The sequence below is a fragment of the Mixophyes fleayi genome, chromosome 5 (assembly GCF_038048845.1).
Source record: "Mixophyes fleayi isolate aMixFle1 chromosome 5, aMixFle1.hap1, whole genome shotgun sequence".
NCBI lineage: Eukaryota > Metazoa > Chordata > Amphibia > Anura > Limnodynastidae > Mixophyes > Mixophyes fleayi.
The window spans coordinates 233615101-233634692 of NC_134406.1; the positions used below are offsets into that span (position 1 = coordinate 233615101).

The window sequence follows — 19592 nt, forward strand, 5'->3', positions numbered from 1 at the left end:
CATTTTGAATCAATTCCAAAAATATATACATACATATATATATATATATCTGTGTAATTACTGTTTTCTACTAAATAAATCTTTCCTGCATTCACAGTCACTACAGGGTGAAACCTTTTTTATTTAAATTAGAAATGCATTCAGTCATATGTATTGAGGTCATTACAAGGATAGCTGGCGCTAATTCGCCACCTGAACAGTACCTCGCAGGAATGAAATGTGTGTCACCACACCCAGCAGTGTCTACTTAGTAGAGGACCTCTGGCTTGTACAGCAAGAGGCAGGAAAGCTGAGACAGAGGACCAGTTGAAGATGGACAAGATGTCTGTCCCAGTAAAACTCGATTCCACCATCAGGAGCTTGATATAGTGCTCAGGAAGCAGCCACATGAAGGAGCTGTGGTGTGTAATGCAGGATACAGATGAGAGGAGTTGTAGGCCAAAGCCTGAGACAAGTTGGTGGGAAACAGGCAAGTGGTCTGTTCCCCAAGAGTTGAAATTTGCCAGACAGGCGCTCTGGAAGGTGTGGATTCCAAAGAAACAAAACTGCTGTAGTGACCAGTTAGAGACAGGAGGGAGTCTTGTTCCTGCATAAATGGAACCACACAGAGCAATCCCAGTGACTGGCTGAGGAAACACTTCATAGACTGTGGACTATGCATCAGAACATTTCACAAAGAGGAGCCAAGAAGTGAGGGAGTGTCCTGAATGGGGGCTATGTATGTGTTGTTTTACTGCAACTAGTCCATTTTAGTTTAAGCCGATTAAAGCTAGTTTCTGAGTTTCCTGGTGGAGACCCATATGTTGCACCTAGCAAATGTGTCACTGACGAATGGCTGCAATCTTGAAAAGTTATCCATTATATACTGTAATATCTTATCATTCAAACATATCTATAATGGCCAAGATACAGTGCAAAAACCTCTGTGGTGCTGCTGTGTGCTTTAATCCGTGCAAGAATGTCTAGGCACAAGCAAGTATTTATGAGATAGATGTTGAGAGTAGTAAGGGGGAATTTAACAAGAGTCAAGGGGGTGGAGAGGGGGAAAACAGAAGCATAGCCGATAAGGAGATCAATAAGAAAAACAGTCATATCAAAGCAAAAATGAATACAGAAGGGAGGCAATAGACTTAAGTGTAAGCTTGCAAATGCAAGAAGCCTGACAGGTAAATGGGGGAGTTAGAACTAGTAGCAATGAACAAGAAATATGATATTATAGGTATTACTGAGACATGGTGGGATGATACACATGACTAGGCAGTGATCATGGAGGGCATCACTCTCTTCAGGAGGCATAGGGTAAATAAGAGAGGAGGAGGAGTATGTCTTTATATTAAGCCAGTGTTAAAACAGGAAGTTATTTACAAGAGTATTGGCGATAATATAGAGGCATTGTGGGTGGAAATATCCAGTGGAGGAAAAGGTTCAGAGAAGTTGCTGATATAAATCGCCAGATATTAGTATGAGTGAGGAAGCCCAACTTCTACAGAAAATTAAAAAGGCTACACAACTATGTCAAGTTTTAATTATGGGGGATTTTAATTATCCGGACATTGATTAGAGTACTGAGACTTCTGATACAGCTAGGGACAACAGGTTTCTGAGCACGCTAAAAGACCATTACATATCCCAAATAGTAGAGGAAACAACTAGAAACTGGACTATACTGGACCTAGTAATAACAAATAATGTAGACATAATATCAAATATACAAGTAAGGGAGCACTTGGGAAACAGTGATCATAATATGGTCTTATTTGAAATTAGTTTCCAGAAAGTAACAGTATGAGGGATCAGCTTGGACTTTAAACTTTAGAAAGGCAAATTATAATATGTTAAAGAAGTCTATAAAGTGCATAGACTGGGACGTAATTTTTAAAGGAAAAAAATACAGAAGAAAAGTGGGCTGTCTTTAAAATGTTGCTGGAAATATACACGTATAAGTTCATTCCTATGGCAAACAAATGTAAAAGAATTAAGTCTAAACCAATGTGGCTAAATAAAAAGGTAAGGGAAGAAATAGAAAGGAAGTCTGAATTGACTGAGGAGTCCTTTCGTATCTACAAAGAATGTAATCAATCATGCAAATAGGGAATTAGATTGGCTAAATTAGAAAATTAAAAAGAAATTGCAAAAGAAAGTAAGACAAACCCTAAAAAGATTTTTAAGTATATAAATGACAAAAGGATTGAAAAAGACAATATAGGACCCCTAAGAAGTGAGATGGATGGATTGATTAAAGATAATAAGAAAAAAGCAGAGGTATTAAACACTTTCTTTTCTTCAATATTTACTAGAGAGGAACAAATGATAGAAATAATACATAAAAATGGAAATGCAAATGTACCATTAATTAATACTTGGCTGACTATGGAAGAAGTTCAAAGGCAACGGAATAAAATTAAGCTATATAAAGCTCCAGGTCCAGATGGCATACACCCAAGGGTTTTTAGGGAGCTAAACCCTGAAATAGCTAGACCGCTAGTCTTAATTTTTATGGATTCAATTTCATCAGGCTCATTACTAAGGGAATGGCGAATAGCAGATGTGGTGCTATTGTTTAAAAAGGGAAAGAGATCACAATCAATACAGATTACTTTCATGGTAACTTTTTACCCCAAGAACTGTACACAGGACACGGGGTCACATCCATAAGGTTAGAGAAGGGGAAGTTTCACAACCAGCAAAGGAAGGGGTTCTTTACAGTAAGGGCAGTCAAGATATTGAATTCACTGCCAGGGAAGGTTGTGATGGCAGATTCAATTCATATGTTTAAGAAAGAGTTAGACAAAATTTTAGCGGAAAAGGGTATCCGGTGTTATGACCGTTAATTAAAATGAACGATAGTAGTGAATCCAGGGAAAAATAGGACTGCAATATTGGATCAGTAGGGATTTTTTTAACTTTCCTGATTCAAACAAATTGGCAGTTGCTTCATCTGGATCAATTTCAAATATAAGAGAGAGATCGTAGGAGATGCAAAATAGGTTGAACTTGATGGACTGGTGTCTTTTTTCAACTATGTTACTATGTTACTATGTTACTTTCCTCAATGCAAAATAAAACTTTAAATGAACAGAAGATTCACATGTAATAAAGACTGACTCCCCCAATTCACTCTCAAGATTAGGCAGTATTTTAGGAGGAACATAGAAAACTTTTATTAAATAAAATGGTTGGTTCTAAAGTGGTAGGAGGCTGGAATGACTTTTCATACTTTTACAGAGTATACTTTTTCCGCCTCTCTACAAAACCCAGGCCCACTTCTAGTTTACAGAAGTGTCTCCCATTAGCGTAGACTAGGGGCTAGAGTTACTAAACTGCGGGTTTGAAAAAGTGGAGATGTTGCCTATAGCAACCAATCAGATTCTAGCTGTCATTTTGTAGAATGCACTAAATAAATGAAAGCTAGAATCTGATTAGTTGCTATAGACAACATCTCCACTTTTTCAAACCAGCACTTTAGTAAATATACCCCTAGGTGTGCACCTTATTGTGTTTAAACCAGCTAGGAGCCAAACAAAAGTGTTTTACCCTGCACATCCCATAGCCTTCATAAATCAGGTTTACTGCTGATTCAGTCTAATACAATATAAAACAAGCAGTGTGGCAAATATTCTATTAGCTAATATAAATCAGACTAGGTCAAAATATATGTATAAATCCATCTATAAATCCTTAATGGATAATACACACCAGAGGTCCTCAACAACTGTTGTGAAACGACAAACTTCAGGCAGCTGGAGAGCAACACTTGATACATAGTACACTGTTTGAATTTGAATGGATCATGTATTCTTATACCAATTGAAGTAACAAATAGTTTACATACAGGTGCACAAGAGATCAATTCCATCCACAATAACAACCAAACTGCATTATTTGCTACACCATGAAAAATAAATATATGTCAGTGGGGAAAACAGTTGATGAGTAACAATGTATTTATTAAGCACTCCTCAAAATAAACCCAAATCCTCAAATCAAACATTTTGGGGAATATTTACTAAACTGCGGGTTTGAAAATGTGGAGATGTTGCCTATAGCAACCAATCAGATTCTAGCTGTCATTTTGCAGAATATACTAAATAAATGAAAGCTAGAATCTGATTGGTTGCTATAGGCAACATCTCCAGTTTCTCAAACCCGCAGTCTAGTAAATCTAGCCCTTTGAGTCTATTTATTATAGGACGAAAAGCCCTCTACATCGAGGGATCATCACCGCAAGTATCTCAGAATAGTGATAACAGAAGAAAATGAATGAAGTACTGCTTTATTCTCAGAAATATATATATATATATATTACAAATTAAATTTTTAGTACTTTGCTTTCATTAGGTCATGTATGCGCATATTCCCTCATACTAGCCCGGGGAAGCAGTAAGTTAACTCCTACTCCTCCAGGTCAGTATTTCCAAGGAACTGAGTATCGCTCCGGATTTAATAGTAAATTATAGCTATCTGTGATTTTCTATTACTGCAATATCTGACGATAGAAATTTAGTCCTATTGACATATATTAATTAAAAAAGACCTCTTTATGCCTTATTGCTGGACATGGTTGCATAAGAATAGTTATGTGATATTACTTTATGTGGAATAAACACAGTGTTCATCCATTTATGGTCTTATTTATGTCTGATTCAGCTTTAGATAAGAACTTACATGTATAAGTTGAGACAAAAGAAGCGTAGTCCTGCAATGAAGATCTATACCAGTGTTGGCTAACCTCTGACACTCCAGGTGTTGTGAAACTACAAGTCCCAGCATGCTTTGCCAATATATAGCAGTTTATTGCTGAAAGGGTATGCTGGAACTTGTAGTTTCACAACACCTGGAGTGTCACAGGTTAGCCAACACTGATCTATACTGTTATATATTAATGAAGTAACTTAAGATAAATCCAATCTGATTTAATACACAGATATTTTACTGACATGACATTCACTTTAATTATTACCAAGCAAGATATGGACTGGATTATGTAGAACCAACATGTTAAATATTTCTTGCATGATGTTATTTTAAACATTTATAAACATGCAGGATGTAAAAGAAAAATATAGAGAAATAATAGCCAATTAGCACACCGACTGGCCAGTTTCCTGCTGTTAAATGTAATTATTGGAAAATAGGTATATGTGAATCCAGTAAATCCTCTTGGGGTGTGAGAAGCAGAAGCAATTTCCTCATTGTAAGTGTTAGTGAGGTTACACTGCTAAGACTTTAACATCCAGAGGAAGGACAGCCATTAAGGGTCTGGGTATAAAATGTGTTAGTCTGCAACATTTGGATAGTCTTATAAATTTAATTCTAGTATAAGTTCAAAAACTATTGGGGATATTACTTCCCAAATGTGATTGGATCATTTGTACTTCTCAGTCACATAACCGAAATGTTCATTTCTTTCATAGTTCATTGCAACCCAGCTTCTTTTAATTGGTGGGCATTGCTGAAAGAAACATATACAATTTCCTCTCCACAGGTATAATAACCAATAGAACTTTCACATTGATGACCATTGACTATTAAACTTAAATGAAAAGTAACTCTATCTGTTCAAATGTTTTTTCTTTAAATGGTCAGCATTGATTTTTGTTTACAAGGCAATAAAGGTCATTTAACAAAAAGCAATGTGCATCATTTTATATGATGCATGTGAAAATGTTCAGCTCAGAAAAGGCAGACTTTGCCAAGTGGATGGGTAGCGTAATCCTCCTACCTGGTCTTAAGCATTGACATGCTGAGCTATATTTACCATATTTACTCTTCTTGATTTTGGCCGGATTGTGGGAAGGTTTTCTTCAAATATGATGACATGTTTCCCAGTCACCAAAACAGTTTAGAAGTGTCTGAGTTTGTAAGGGTGCAGAAAATATATTTATAATTAGGGTCAACTGGTCCACCGGGGCAAAGAAGCAAAAATGTAATGTAACCTATACCAATTACACTGCATAGTTTCTCTAGTATAGCTGATAAAATAAAGGCAAAGATCTGATTGGTTGTTTTTGGTTACAGCAAACTTTTGCACACTTATATGTACTAGTTTTCATACGTGTCTCCCATTATCATAGTTTACACCTGGATTATGTTTATTGTTTTATTTAATATGCACCATACACCCCCTGAAGGAAATCACTATGAGTAACTTGAACACATTACATATTAACTAGAAGATAAATATGCCTAGACCAAAGAACTAGAGCAGGGTGATAAGTGGAAATATATGTGTGTTATAATAGCGCCATTGTTTATTATTGGATATTGCAATAATACTGTGTTACAGGCATTCCACTTCACTTCCCGATACAGTGAGTTACATAATTGTGTTGTCAGTTTGTTTTATGATACTGTGAGAAGTCTGGGGAAATAAATAGTTCTATTGTTAAATGTGTGATTTACTGTCAATCTCTCTGAAATATCCACTAGTGACATTATATAAAATAGTGATCTATTGTAATTCCAACCTAATATATTTGCACTTCATACATTAGCGTATATTTAACTTCAGTTTGCATAGTATCACTTCTCTGTGTCCTTAAACATTACTTATTTTAAAATTAATACATTTTATAGGTACAGTATTATTTTGTAACATTTTAAATAGAGTCACTGTCACAGTTTTCTTGCCTATAAAAACTTACCATCTATTGTTGGTACATGTGACACAAGCAGACCAAGGGCCTGAATTTGAGTTAGGAGCAAAGGAAAGAAAAGGAGCAACTTTGCACCTGGACAAACCATGTTACAATGCAAGGGGTACAAATTGACTGTTTTTTCATGTAGCAGACAAATACTTGATAGCTTTATTTTTATAGTGAAATTAAAGTTGATCTATGACATTCCGTTTCCCAACATATAAATCTATCCCTACATTTTAAATTCACCTCCCCCTCTAATGCAGCATGGTTTTGCCCAGGTGCAAAGTTACTCCTTTTTTTTGCTTTGCTCCTAACTCAAGATCAGGCCCCAAGTGACTAGTCCAACATCACAAAGAGCTGAAGCTGGACTCAAATCAGGATTCTGAGGTTGTTTTTCTGTTTAATTTTATACAGACAATGGGTCTGATTCATTAAAGAAAGGAAAGCAAAAAAAGGAGTAACTTTGCACCTTGGCAAAATTATGTTGCTTTGGAGGTGGAGGTAAATTTACAATGTTGGAACAGATTTATAGTTGGGGTACGGTATGTCCTAGATCATCTTTAAATTTCAGTGTGAAAAATAAAGCTATCAAGTATTTGTGTGCTACATGATAAAGCAGCCAGTGTGTGCAAAAATAATAAACTAATTTTCACAGCTTGCATTGTAACATGGTTTCTCCAGCAGCAAAGTTACTACTTTTTTTTTGCTTTCCTTAATGAATCAGGCTTAATGTGCTTAATCACAGAGCTGGTCCTCCTATCCCCCATGTTATAGCTTTTCATACAGAGAGAACAAATGTACAGCAATATACTTACATTGAAAGTATTAAAATAAAACGCCCCCCCCCCCAAAAAAAAACACCCAAAACAAACAAAAAAAAATAAAAAACAAACACACAAAAAAGATAGATGGACCTGTAGATTCTTTTCTGCCAACAAATTTTGTGTTTCTGCGAAACGACTTAAAAATAGGCTTGTGGCGCACTGTCTTTCAAACCAATCGAGCAACTAGGGAGTTATACAACAGATTAAGCTGATTAATCAAATAAAAAACAGTAAAGAATCAACTTAAAACAGTTTTATTAGGCAAACTACAGGACAGGTGAAGACTGATGGTAAAAGTCACAGAGCCAAAGGGAGAGATTGGATAGGTCTAGTTTGTCTGTTTGCTGAAGAGAACTAGTGAAATAGTTATATCGGTAGCACAAGCCAGCAGCTATCAACATCATTAACAGCTGTTGCTTTCCAATCACACTTAGTTCACAAGGTCAAAGGTTGTACTCTTTCCTTCTCTTATCAGTTCTTAGTGAGTAAACATTTATTCTCTATTTTGATACAAGAGTCCCTAATCCCTTGGTAGAATATTCATATAACACAAGTAATTTTCCAGCAGCAAATCAAATATTTGCTCACATCTCTAAGTAAGATATATGAGGGGCCTAGCTTATTATAACTTTTATTATTTGCTATACTACTAAAACATAAGCAACCGATTACTACAAATCTGAATAAACATATTGCTGTCAGTCATACAATTACTACCTGATATACTGTATGGCATAGGGCCTATGCATACAGCATTCATTAGCCTATGCCATAGGCTAATGAATGCTGTATGCACTCTCAGGAATGTCTATAATTACTCCCTGCACTCTCCCCCCACAGACACACAAAGAGGCTATATACTTTATGATATGACAGTAGAGACTGGAAGTGACAATGTGTGGCCATTTTTAAAGCCCTAAACTACATGATATTTAGGCCAAACTACATGATGGTTAGGGCTAACAACCTAGTAAAAGCGGATGGAAAACAATGTGGGTTTACCACCTAAACTATTTTGCATCCCAGTCCACTCAGCATCAAGCCAGTTCTCTAGGGGGAGACCAAACAAATGATCGAGCCCTGACGAAATGTTAAGGAGCACTGGGCCAATCCTGGTACCCCTTGCAGGTGGGTACCAGGGTAAATATGTTCAACTATAATGGTCCACTTCTTAAATAAATTAATAATATTACTCCCTTGTTAAATAAATGAATAATATGGCTCCTGTAAGTTCTATAAAGGAATAATATGATCCCATTGCTTATATAATAAAATAATATGGCCCCTGTTACTTAAATAGTTAAATATATGGCCCTTGTTAGTTTCAAAGAATACATATTGCCCCTGCTAGTTTCATCATCATCAGTTATTTATATAGCGCCACCATTTCCGCAGCACTGTACAGAGAACTCATTCACATCAGTCCCTGCCCCATTGGAGCTTACAATCTAAATTCCCTAACATACACACACACACACACACAGACTTGGGTTAATTTTGATAGCAGCCAATTAACCTACTAGTATGCTTTTGGAGTGTGGGAGGAAACCAGAGCACTCAGAGGAAACCCACGAAACACAGGGAGAACATACAAAATCCACACAGATAAGGCCATGGTCGGGAATCGAACTCATGACCCCAGTGCTGTGAGGCAGAAGTGCTAACCACTTGTCCATAAAGAATGTAAAGTTTTATAATTAATTGTGGTACCCCTTGTATAAAATTTTATAACTAAAGATGTTTCCCCAAAGAACAATTAATTGTACTCTTCTTCTGTTTTTAATCCAATGTAATCCATACTTGGAATAAAATAAAAAAAATCATATTAGAATGATGAACTGCTCAAAAGCTCTGGATGATGCATACCTCTTCTAAAGAGGAAGAACCATCGTTTCAGGTCCTTCAAGGCATCTTCAGAGTAATGTTGCATCTGAAGAGCCACACTTTATTGCCCACTGAGGTTCTGGCCCATTCTGTCTCCTCTGGTTAGCAAAATATGTTTGGCTAGCTACTACCATCTTCAACCTCTCTCAAAGTCCATGAAGATCTTGCACATCATTGTCTTTGGAACCCCAGAGGGGGCATGAGAAAAACAGAAGAACAGAGGGTGGCAACCATGCTTAATGTAGAATGGGTATTGCACCAGGTAGTTCTGTTAGAACTTTGCCCACACAAGCAGTAGGTACAAGCTGTCCTGGCATCTGAGACACATCACTGAAGAAACTGATTGAGAGATTGGTTAGCACACGCCATCTGTCCACTTGACTGGGGGTGGTTCCTGGACGAGAAGTGGAGTGAAATTCCCGGCCAGTTGGAAAAGTCCCTGTAAAACTTAGCCATGAAATGGAGACCTCAGTAGTAGTCAATCTTCAAAAGAAGCATGTGCCGCAGGAAGATATATATGGTGAAGATTTAGGGGGGTTGGAGTGCTGATGGCAGTTTTTCCAAGGCCATAAAGTGGACTTGCTTGTAGAAGTGATACACTACCACAAGGATGGTGGTGTTACCTTGGGAGCTCTGTAGGTTAGTGATTAAGTCCATAGAGACAAGGCCTTGATGAAATGGGCAAGGGCATCAGGGGTCTAGAGGACTGGATGATGAAGGCAACATCCTTCCTTACAGTCAACCACCAGAATTACCGGAGGACCAAATCCACTTTTTTTCTGCCAATTGTAAGTAGCATCCCCATTACAGTAACTCTTGCTGGCAGCCAGCAAGGACAAAATCTTGCCTTCAGGTGCTCCACTCCTACCTGGATCCAGTCCAGTAACTCATAAGAGACAGTCATTTCAAGAAACAAGACTATAGGTATGATGGCTTTAGATCGTTTAGAAGAGAACTGCTGGGACAGTTTCGCCAAGAGTTTAACCTCTTCACCCCCTGAATATACTGCAGGTTCTTGTGGTTGGTGAGGATATAGGAAGTAAAAAATATTTTAAAAAATCACTGGTGCTCACCTAGTATTCTAAACATATTCTAAAATGGGAAATGTGAGTTTATTGCTTCCATTAACCCCTCTAAAATTGAATCCAATTCAACCAAAAAATGGAAGCACATGTGTGAAGGACATCCTTGTTGTCAGTCTGCGAGAGCCTTGCTCCTGTTCCACTTTCTAATGCACCAACTTTGTGTGTATAGGCCAAACTGGGGTCGGGAGTCTGGGTGCAGAGATGAAGAGACAGTTTAAGGTGTCACTGTTGTGCATGGGGAGCCTAGGTGCCCTTAAGAGTTGCCTGTTTGGTCAAGGCAGTTTTATGGCTAACAACTCAGGCTAATATGGCACTATCTTTCCTTGCCATTAAAAAGAAAGCTACACTTCTCAGGGACTCCATGATGAACCTCAATGGGTAGTTCCATTCTCTGCGGGGCGATATTGTCTCTGCCTTTTGCCAGAGACCCTGCCGAAACCTTGGTACTTGTCACTCACCGGACTGTTAGTTCCTCTGGCTCAACACTTAGGTCTCTCCCTGACTTGCCGGCGCCTGTCTTGCGCCGCGGCCGTCCGCCATCTTGACCAGGGGTCTGCGCATGTGCAGACCTACAGACTGTTAAAACCTTGTTCCTCTACTCATTGGATAATTAATTTCTCCTCACTATATAACACACCTGCTGCCCTATTGCCTTTGCCTGTTCTTGGTCCTCATTCCTGCCTGAGGATTCCTTCCATGAAGTCTCTACTCCACGTCAATGGTAATACCTGTCAGCCGCAGACCACTCCACGCTACCTCGTATCTTACCTGCACCTGGACAAGTCTCTACTCCACGCCAGTGGTAAAACCTGTCAGCCGCAGACCGCTCCACGCTACCTCGTATCTTACCTGCACCTGGACAAATCTACTCCATGCCAGTGGTAATACCTGCCAGCCGCAGACTGTTCCACGCTACCATGTATATTATTTATTACCGGGACTAAGTTTCTACTTTGCTTTTGTAGTATACCTGCTAGTCGCTGACTTCCCTGCTACTTTGTATTTGGCTGCTTGTATAGTCTTGCCTTCAGTGGTGAAGTATCCGTCTGTTACAGTTATCTGCATTCTAGGCACTTCAGAACCTCTCATTCCCAAGTACTACTGGGCATGATTCTCGCTGTGTCGTTACTATTCCTACTACTCAGAGACTACCTATCTTCTGGCATTCCTCTTCCAATCCAGCGCAAGGGGGTCCTTGCTCTCATTGTGTATAGCTGTATCAGTCTATTTACCATACTCTCCAGGGGGCCGCGACCTGCACAGTGGAAGCCGCTAAAACCCATACTTCCTTGCGGGAGTTCCTGGAGAAGACCAGCCACTGTGTTAGACTCCGTGCCTCTGGTTGAGTTAAGCTACATCTGGTAAATTCTGGGTCAAGACTCCTAGTGACCGTGAAAGTACTCCAGGAACAGTCATTCTGGTCTGGACTTAGTCAAGGAGTCTTTTGGTAGTAGCATATACCATTGCTGCTTTTACTAGTTGTTGGTAAGTGGTTTGGCATGACTCATCCCACTTGTCTATCTTTTTTTTTTTTTTTTTTTTTAAAGTTTTATTTTGCAAGGTCAAGATAACAACAAAGAACTATTGACAAAGTGAATACAGTTATCAAAAATAAATAAGAAGTAACCAAATCAACTACCAGTGTAGAACATTTGAAACGCTAAGTCAACCGAACCTTTAAATTTAACAATAGCGAGTGACCCGTAGTTTTTGTTGAAAGAAGGAAAGAGAGGGTATAGAGGAAGAAAGGAACGAAAGAAGAAAGGGAAAAGGAAGGAGAAGAGAAGTAACTAGATCCAGTGTAAGGGGAAAGAGGTCCAAGAAAAAATAAATAAATAAATAAGGTGTTAGAACTGGGTTATGTAAACGGTGGGCATGCTTGAAAGGAGGCTAACCATGGGTCCCAAACCTTGGTGAAAGCTCTCGAAGAGTTCCGAATTATACTTGTCATATACTCCATCCGTTGAGTCTGCCATATTCTATTAATTATGGACTGCAAGGAGGGAGGAGATTGCTTACGCCAATCTGCCGCTATTTGGCAAGTAGCTGCCGAAACAATGTGCTTAATCAATTTGTTCTTGTGTCGGGATGCCGAGGGAGCCCCCAAAGGGAGTAGAAAGAATTTGTGCTCCAGTGGAATGTCTACCTAAAGAATTGAATTAATCAGGCTTTTGATCTCAGCCCAGAAGCCTGATAGTTTTGGGCACGACCACCATATGTGGAGGAATGTGCCTTCTTGGGAACACCCTCGCCAGCATCGATCAGATGAGTCTTGGAGAATTCTGCAAAGCCACAAAGGCACATAGTACCATCGGTATAGCAGTTTCTAGACGTTCTCTTTGATTCTAACGGAGATGGAACTAGAGGCGGCATTCTCGTATATCTCAGACCATTCCTCTTCCGAGAGCTCCTCACCAAAGTCCCGTTCCCAAGCCAGTTCATGGGGAGCTCTAAAAGTTGAAGAAGAGGGGGCAAGTTTGTAGTAAAGTGTTGAAATTAGACCTTTGGTTGAAGATTGGCATAGACAGAGGGCTTCAAATGTGGAGAGAGGTCGGGATAAAAGGCGATCTTTAACAACACTATGAAAGTGGCGAAGCTGCAAAAACTGGTAGAAGTGCTTTGAGGAGATGTGGATATGTGATTGAATTTCAGAAAACTGAGGAAAAGTTGCAGAGGTGGTTAGATGATTAAGGTAAATGACTCCCCGTGAATACCACGGCTGGAATACGCTATGATGAAGTCCTGGAGGAAATTCCGGAGAATTGAATAGTGGAATAACCAGGGAGGGATGGGGAGACAAGGCAGATTTCTGGGATGAGTCCCAAATGGATAGAGAGTGTGCGATTATTGGATGGAGCAACAATCTTTTAGAGCGATGAGCTCTTGAGAGCCACAGGAGAGAAGATAAAGAGAGCAATCCCAGACCCTCAGCCTCAATTTTAGACCATACCCTGGCTACCGTCAGACCGCATTGTCTATCTTTTAACCCTCCAATCAGTCACTTAGTAGTCACAGTCACTGTATGTGTAGAACCAATGGTAAACCAGGAAGATTGGGCTCTACATGATGTGGATGGTGCTGAATGAGATCAGCTATCAGTGACTGAAATCAACACATATTAGCACCCACATAGTCTTGTGGGTTAACAATGCTGATGTTATGGGTCATCCATCCACAGCTTCTATGACCATAAGGCTGGTCTTCAGAACCAATGGTAGTTTCATTTTGCAGGTACAGTACCAATTGTGATATTTTTCATGACTCTAGAATCCAAGAAGGCTTCAGTGTCTACGGAGCAAATTCCCCCAGGAGAAGGAGTTGGCATCCTAAATTGAAAAACATAAAAGGAAGAATTGCCCCAATGCTCACCAGGCATGCTTCCTGTTTCAGTGAGCAGAACTGCTTCCCGATGACTCAGGTTTTTTCCAATTGTGGGCACTCTTTCTTCCAGTGGACTCAGTGGCCACAATATAGACTTCCTCATGTCTTTTGGTGATGAGGTCTCTCGTTATCAGGCAAAGAAAATCTCCCTAGCTGCATAGCCTCATCAAAGTGCTCAAAATGTTATGGTGCTGAATGCTCCCAGGAAAGAATCACCTGGCTGGGGTAACTATCAGAGATACAACACAACCGGCCAAACTGCTTAGTCCTGAGGGGATTGAAGGGCTGTGATGGACAAAGATAAAGTTAATGGGTTGGAGAAGGTAGCATCATGAGGGATGAAGCTGAATGAGATAGATTGTTAAATATAGAATTGTGAGGGACGATGCCAAAGTCGATAAACCTGCTAACAAAACAAGGCTCTTGAATTAAGTTCATCAAGTATACTGCTGCATTGTGATACATTTAAAGCACATCTTAATGCAATTTAAATGTATCTTCATGCGATCAAATTTTGAATTACACGTATCGCAAGATATGTGCCGTTAAAAACAAAAATGAAAATGCATCCTAAATCTTAATGTGTGCATTGTCTAACTGTTCACCTAAGGAAATATATGGTTACGTTTCCAGATGGGCACTACAATTTCTTTGTAACCTATTAAATACTTTCCTCTGTTTTTTTTTTTTGTATTGTATCCTGAAATTTTAAGGGGTGCATTTCCTTATAGAAAGATATAAGCTTATGCAACATCTGTGAAGGCCCAAAGGGTAGATTCTCTAATTGCAAGAAATACATTTCAATAAGCATGAAAGTGCCAAATTAGGATAAAAATTTCAATGGTGCTGCTACCCTGTGCAAAAGGGAAAAAAGCAGAGGGTAAGTGTATTTTGAGAAGAGGAATTCCCGTTGATTTTATCTCTCAATGGGCTAACAGTGAAAAGAGAATAGTAATTGTAGCAGAGACATTTTCAGGGATAGAATATATGGGACCTTATATAGTATTGTGTGTCCTACTGGAGATACGGAGATATAAGGATACGGAGATATGTGATGATAAGACCATCAGCAGAACTATGTAACCACCTTTGATTGGCCACTTGGATATTGATCTCTTCAGCCGGTATACTTAATTCATTAGTGTTGCACCTATATTATATCAAGTCGAGGCCATCTATTCATATTACTATTTTAGTAAATTCCATTTCAACTACTGCAGCAAAGAATATTGGGTTTTTTAAGGGTTAAACAACGGATGTGGAGGCTTCACATTTATTTAATAAATGTCAAAACACAACAATGTAATGTTTTTCATCCTTATCTGATTTTTCAGATAATCTTTTTATTGTTTTAAGCCGGTCTTATGCCATATTTTCACTCTTAGTACAGTTTGGCTGTGCTGTAAAGTACAACAATGCTTTCATATATCTTACAACTGATTTTTTGAAACACATCCAAGATGCTACCTGAGCTGACTTGTATACTTTTTTTAAAGCATATAGTTTATGTTAGCGAACCTATGTATATGTAATATGTCTTAGAATCACCAACAATGAAATCAAAGAATATGATGTTTGAAAAAACTGCTTATCTGCAAAAAAATGGCTTATTTGCAAAGGGAGAGCACAGATGTTGCCTAAAACTTGGATCAAAAGGAATTTCTATTGGTTGGAGACCTAAATATTAGGAGGTTTGCTCACATACTCTATATGCTTTGAAAAAGTTCACTTAGAACAAAACGCGTCAGAAGAGTATATTGGAACCGATGAGAGAAAGCTGTAATTTGTATTAAGAAGGAATCTGATATACCACACTTAGCCAGGCTCTGTTTGTAGTTCCATGACAGGAGTTTTGTTCCTTTATATGGCTAAAGCTTGCAATACAGGAAGCAGATGAGAAACAGTAATTCAGGTGGCCACATGTGGGTGAGACCGCTGGCCAGAATTATGAGTACTATTCGAATCATCCCATGATCTGGGTAAATACAAAGTAACTCACTCTCCTCTATTTGTGCATGCTTCAGTTTTTGACCACATTATTTTAATACATCTATGCTTCAGTGAAGATATTTCTATTGCCGCTTATAAGCTATTCCAACGGACTATTGATCTGATTTCAATTTAACACCTGGAGCTAAAAGGAATCTTTTGATTAAGAGATTTTCCGTACTAATACTATTGCTATACGGTTATGAACTATTAGATTCTCTGATAAGAAAATATATGGTGATTGCATCTCTTTTCTGTTTTATAAGATAATATATGATATTTTATGGGTTATCAATAAATTAATGATCTGTTTTATTTACCGTTTGCAGTTCGTTCACTGTTTTGTGTTTTGCCATCTGTATTTGACAGAATTTATTGGGTCTAGAGCGTTGCTATTATTGTGTTGGTCTCTTATTGATTTTTAGAGAGAGGTTAATGGCAGCCTCTTAAGTAGCAGCAGCCTTGACTTTTTAAAACTAATGTTTTAAATGTATGGTACTGATATTTTTATATATTTGATTGTATATTTGATTACTCTCCACCCTCTGCACCGGCTTAGTTACATTTTTCTTGGTTTTACAAATACTTTTGTACAGTGTGTTTCTAAAACATTAGAGTATGATTGTAAAACATATCATAGCCTTTCATACCATTTTCATAGGTAAAAATAATTTGACTTTTTATACATGAAAACGCAGTAAAACATTTTATCATTAATTATAATAGTCATACCTGTATGCATCAACATTAGCTGAAGTTGCCATGCAGCATGTAAAATGGTATAATATGCATATACTGTAATGAACCAGTGCCCCCATTGGCCAAACTATGACATAGCAGACTGCATGGCTTAAGACAGTGGTTCCCAAACTGTGCACCTAGGTTCCCTGGGGTGCCTTGGAGATCTCACAGGGGTGCCTCAGCCAGGGCCAGTGGTAAGCAAGGCAGGGGACTACTTGGTAATTATTTTGGCTTAGGGGTGCCTTGAAAAAATTTTGGAGACCCTAAGGGTGCCTTGAACTGAAACAGTTTGGAATCCACTGGCTTAAGATATCTACTCACTGGTGTTTGAAATGCATTTTTTCAAATGCTCATTTTAAAGCACATAAAAAACATATTGCATTTATTTATGCACGTGATATGTTTTTGATATCCATTTGTGTATGTGTTTGTATATATAAAAGTAACATTTCCTCTGCATAGATGAGTGTCAGACACATGTAAATGGACGAGATGTGTTTAAAAAAACACACCGTGGCTTAGCTCAAGTTACGCAAATACATGTAGTCTAATTTGGCATAATGATATTTATTTTCGCATCCGTTTACCGTACCCTTGTTTATCTCAGCAGCCAGAGCCGCACTACACATTCAGGAAACAAATATTTATCTTGAAGACTGTATCGTCTTGTCCCTTTTTTTTTAAAATAAATATTTTATTGAGAACTTCAAGCAAAAACAAAAAGGTGATGGCACAACATATAGTAACAATAATAGCAGAGTTGCTAGGAACAATGACTATCAATAATCAGCAACAAACACTGCTCAATCAAGAAAGAAGAACCAAAATGAGGGAAGAGAAAAAAATGAGCAAGGTTTTCGCTTTTTGTCAAAGTAGAAGGGAAGGAAAGATGAAGAAAGGTAAGAAAAGAAAGATAGGGAGGCAGGGGATCCCTCTGGTGAAACAGAATTAGTAAAAAAGCAAAAGAGTAGAGCTGATAAACCAATGATCATAACAAAACTAAGGGTAAAGGGAAGACATGATATAAAATTGAGACCAAGGAGTCCAAGTATTAAGAAAAGTAACAGTCAAGTTTCTTTGGATACTAGTCATATGCTCCATTTCATAGCTGAGCAAAATCTTTGTCCTAAGGGCTTGCATAGTGGTTTTGCATAGTTTTGGTCTTTCTAAGAACTAGCTAATAGACAAGTAATAGATAGATAAGTTGTTTCGGAAGGTCTGGGAGTGGAAGTAAAACATATTGTTGTAGACACAGGAGAATAGTGGCATCTCCCCCCCCCCCCCCCGGGCTGGGTCACTGGGCCACCTGTATTTTTTTTCCTTTAAAATATTCCTAATAGGCTGCTGAGCTGGGTCTTGTTCCCCCCTGGGCTAAAGTTTGTCAGTCCTCCCCTGATAGTGGCTTTGAGAGTGTTAGCTAAAGAGTGGACATGTCACCAGAATCTCTGCAAGACCGGGCAGGTACACCAAATATGAGAGGATGAGCCTGGATCCTGACATCCCCTCCCACAAAGGGGAGAAGAACTAGGGAAGTTTTTATCGAGCCTGATCGGTACCAGGTACCAGCAAATCGTCTTTGCCTTTAAGCAGAAATTATAGTCAGTTTATCACACATTTTGTATGGCTACAACGTGTGTTTAACTTTTCTTTTTTGCATTCATCACAAAGTCAGAGTAGAACACTGTGAATCTTACATGTCACACTACATTATGTCACTAAATCTGTGCCGTTTCAGCAGCTTGTAGTCATAACACTAATAGGCATGAATGTTTGTTCTCCACTGGAAAAAAACATAATTATCACTGAAGTCATAAGAACAGAGTATAAAACAATTGTACACAAGTGAAAATAAAAAGACGGATAGAGTAAACTTATATCAAAGTGTCTGTTAGAGTTAATTTTATAATGTTCAAATAATGAACATTTTAGTAGATTTAAAAAATGAATACCATTTGGAGTAGGAACTGTTTTCATATTCAAAAATACACTTTAAGTGATTGTATCAAAATATAATTGGACTTTGTTATCCTATTTAACTTGTATACATAGAAATGTTTTGTTTATTTAACAATAAACAATTTTTCTTTAGAACATTTTTTTCACCTCTATACATATATACTTACATATATACTGTACATACATACCTAATAACATTGCAGAGAGAGTTGTTTATATTTTGCAGGCACTTTTTTTATTCCTTTGATCTCATTTTAATATTTTCTGGAAATGCTTTTCAATGATTTTAATACAAAACATATAATCCAGGCAATGAATATATTCCGACTATATATTTTCTATTTTCTGAGTGATACTTAGGAAATATTGTTTAAGATGAGTGAATATTAAATAATAAAGATTTTCTTCAGTGTTTACTGGAGACCAAATTAGAACATGGTTGAAAGTTGCACTACTATTTACTATCTGTAGATTATCTGTACTCGTTATCTATACTGTAGTTCTGAAAAGCACTTACAATGTTTAATTAGTTAAATTAACCCACATGTCAAATACAATACCTGTATTAACTGGATAATATTGACATTTAAAATTTTCCACTTAGTTTTTAGTATCTGTATCCTTCAGACATACAGCATATAGGTTTAAATATGAATATTTTAGAAGAAATTCTCATTATTTTGTAAATATTAGTGAAAAGGAAACTTACTGTGTGAAGTAGTATCTGGTTAATGTCCCGTTCTCCAGCTGTTTTAGAACTCCAGAAATGAAAGATTAGGTTTCACAGAGATCTTCCTCTTATATAGGTAGTACATCTTGCAGAGTCATTGATTGTGTCACAGTGTGAATCATTTGTGTCAATATTTCTCCCCAGTGTTTGAGATGCCTGTTTTACACACAAGATGGGAGGAGTAAGTGTATAAAAGGAGGCACGTTAACTATCTTGGGAGCAAATGATCCATTTCCATAATGACTTTTAGATGTTCTTTTTAAAATACGAGACACTGTGCAAATTCTTTTAATGGGATAATGCATAAAGTATTTGTGCGAGAGTCACTTAAGAAGGATATTTTCTTTTTATTATTTATGCT

At 37.9% G+C, this 19592-nt stretch overlaps 1 protein-coding gene across 1 annotated transcript in view; it reads right to left on the reverse strand.

The window, feature by feature from the left end:
- The window catches only part of TRPA1 (transient receptor potential cation channel subfamily A member 1), a 99079-nt gene extending 79810 nt beyond the window's left edge, over window positions 1-19269 (reverse strand). The window contains exon 1 of the mRNA XM_075213643.1: window positions 19211-19269. The gene's annotated coding sequence lies outside the window, so the exon portion shown is untranslated. The remainder of the gene's footprint in view (window positions 1-19210) is intronic.
- Window positions 19270-19592: the final 323 nt, after the last annotated feature.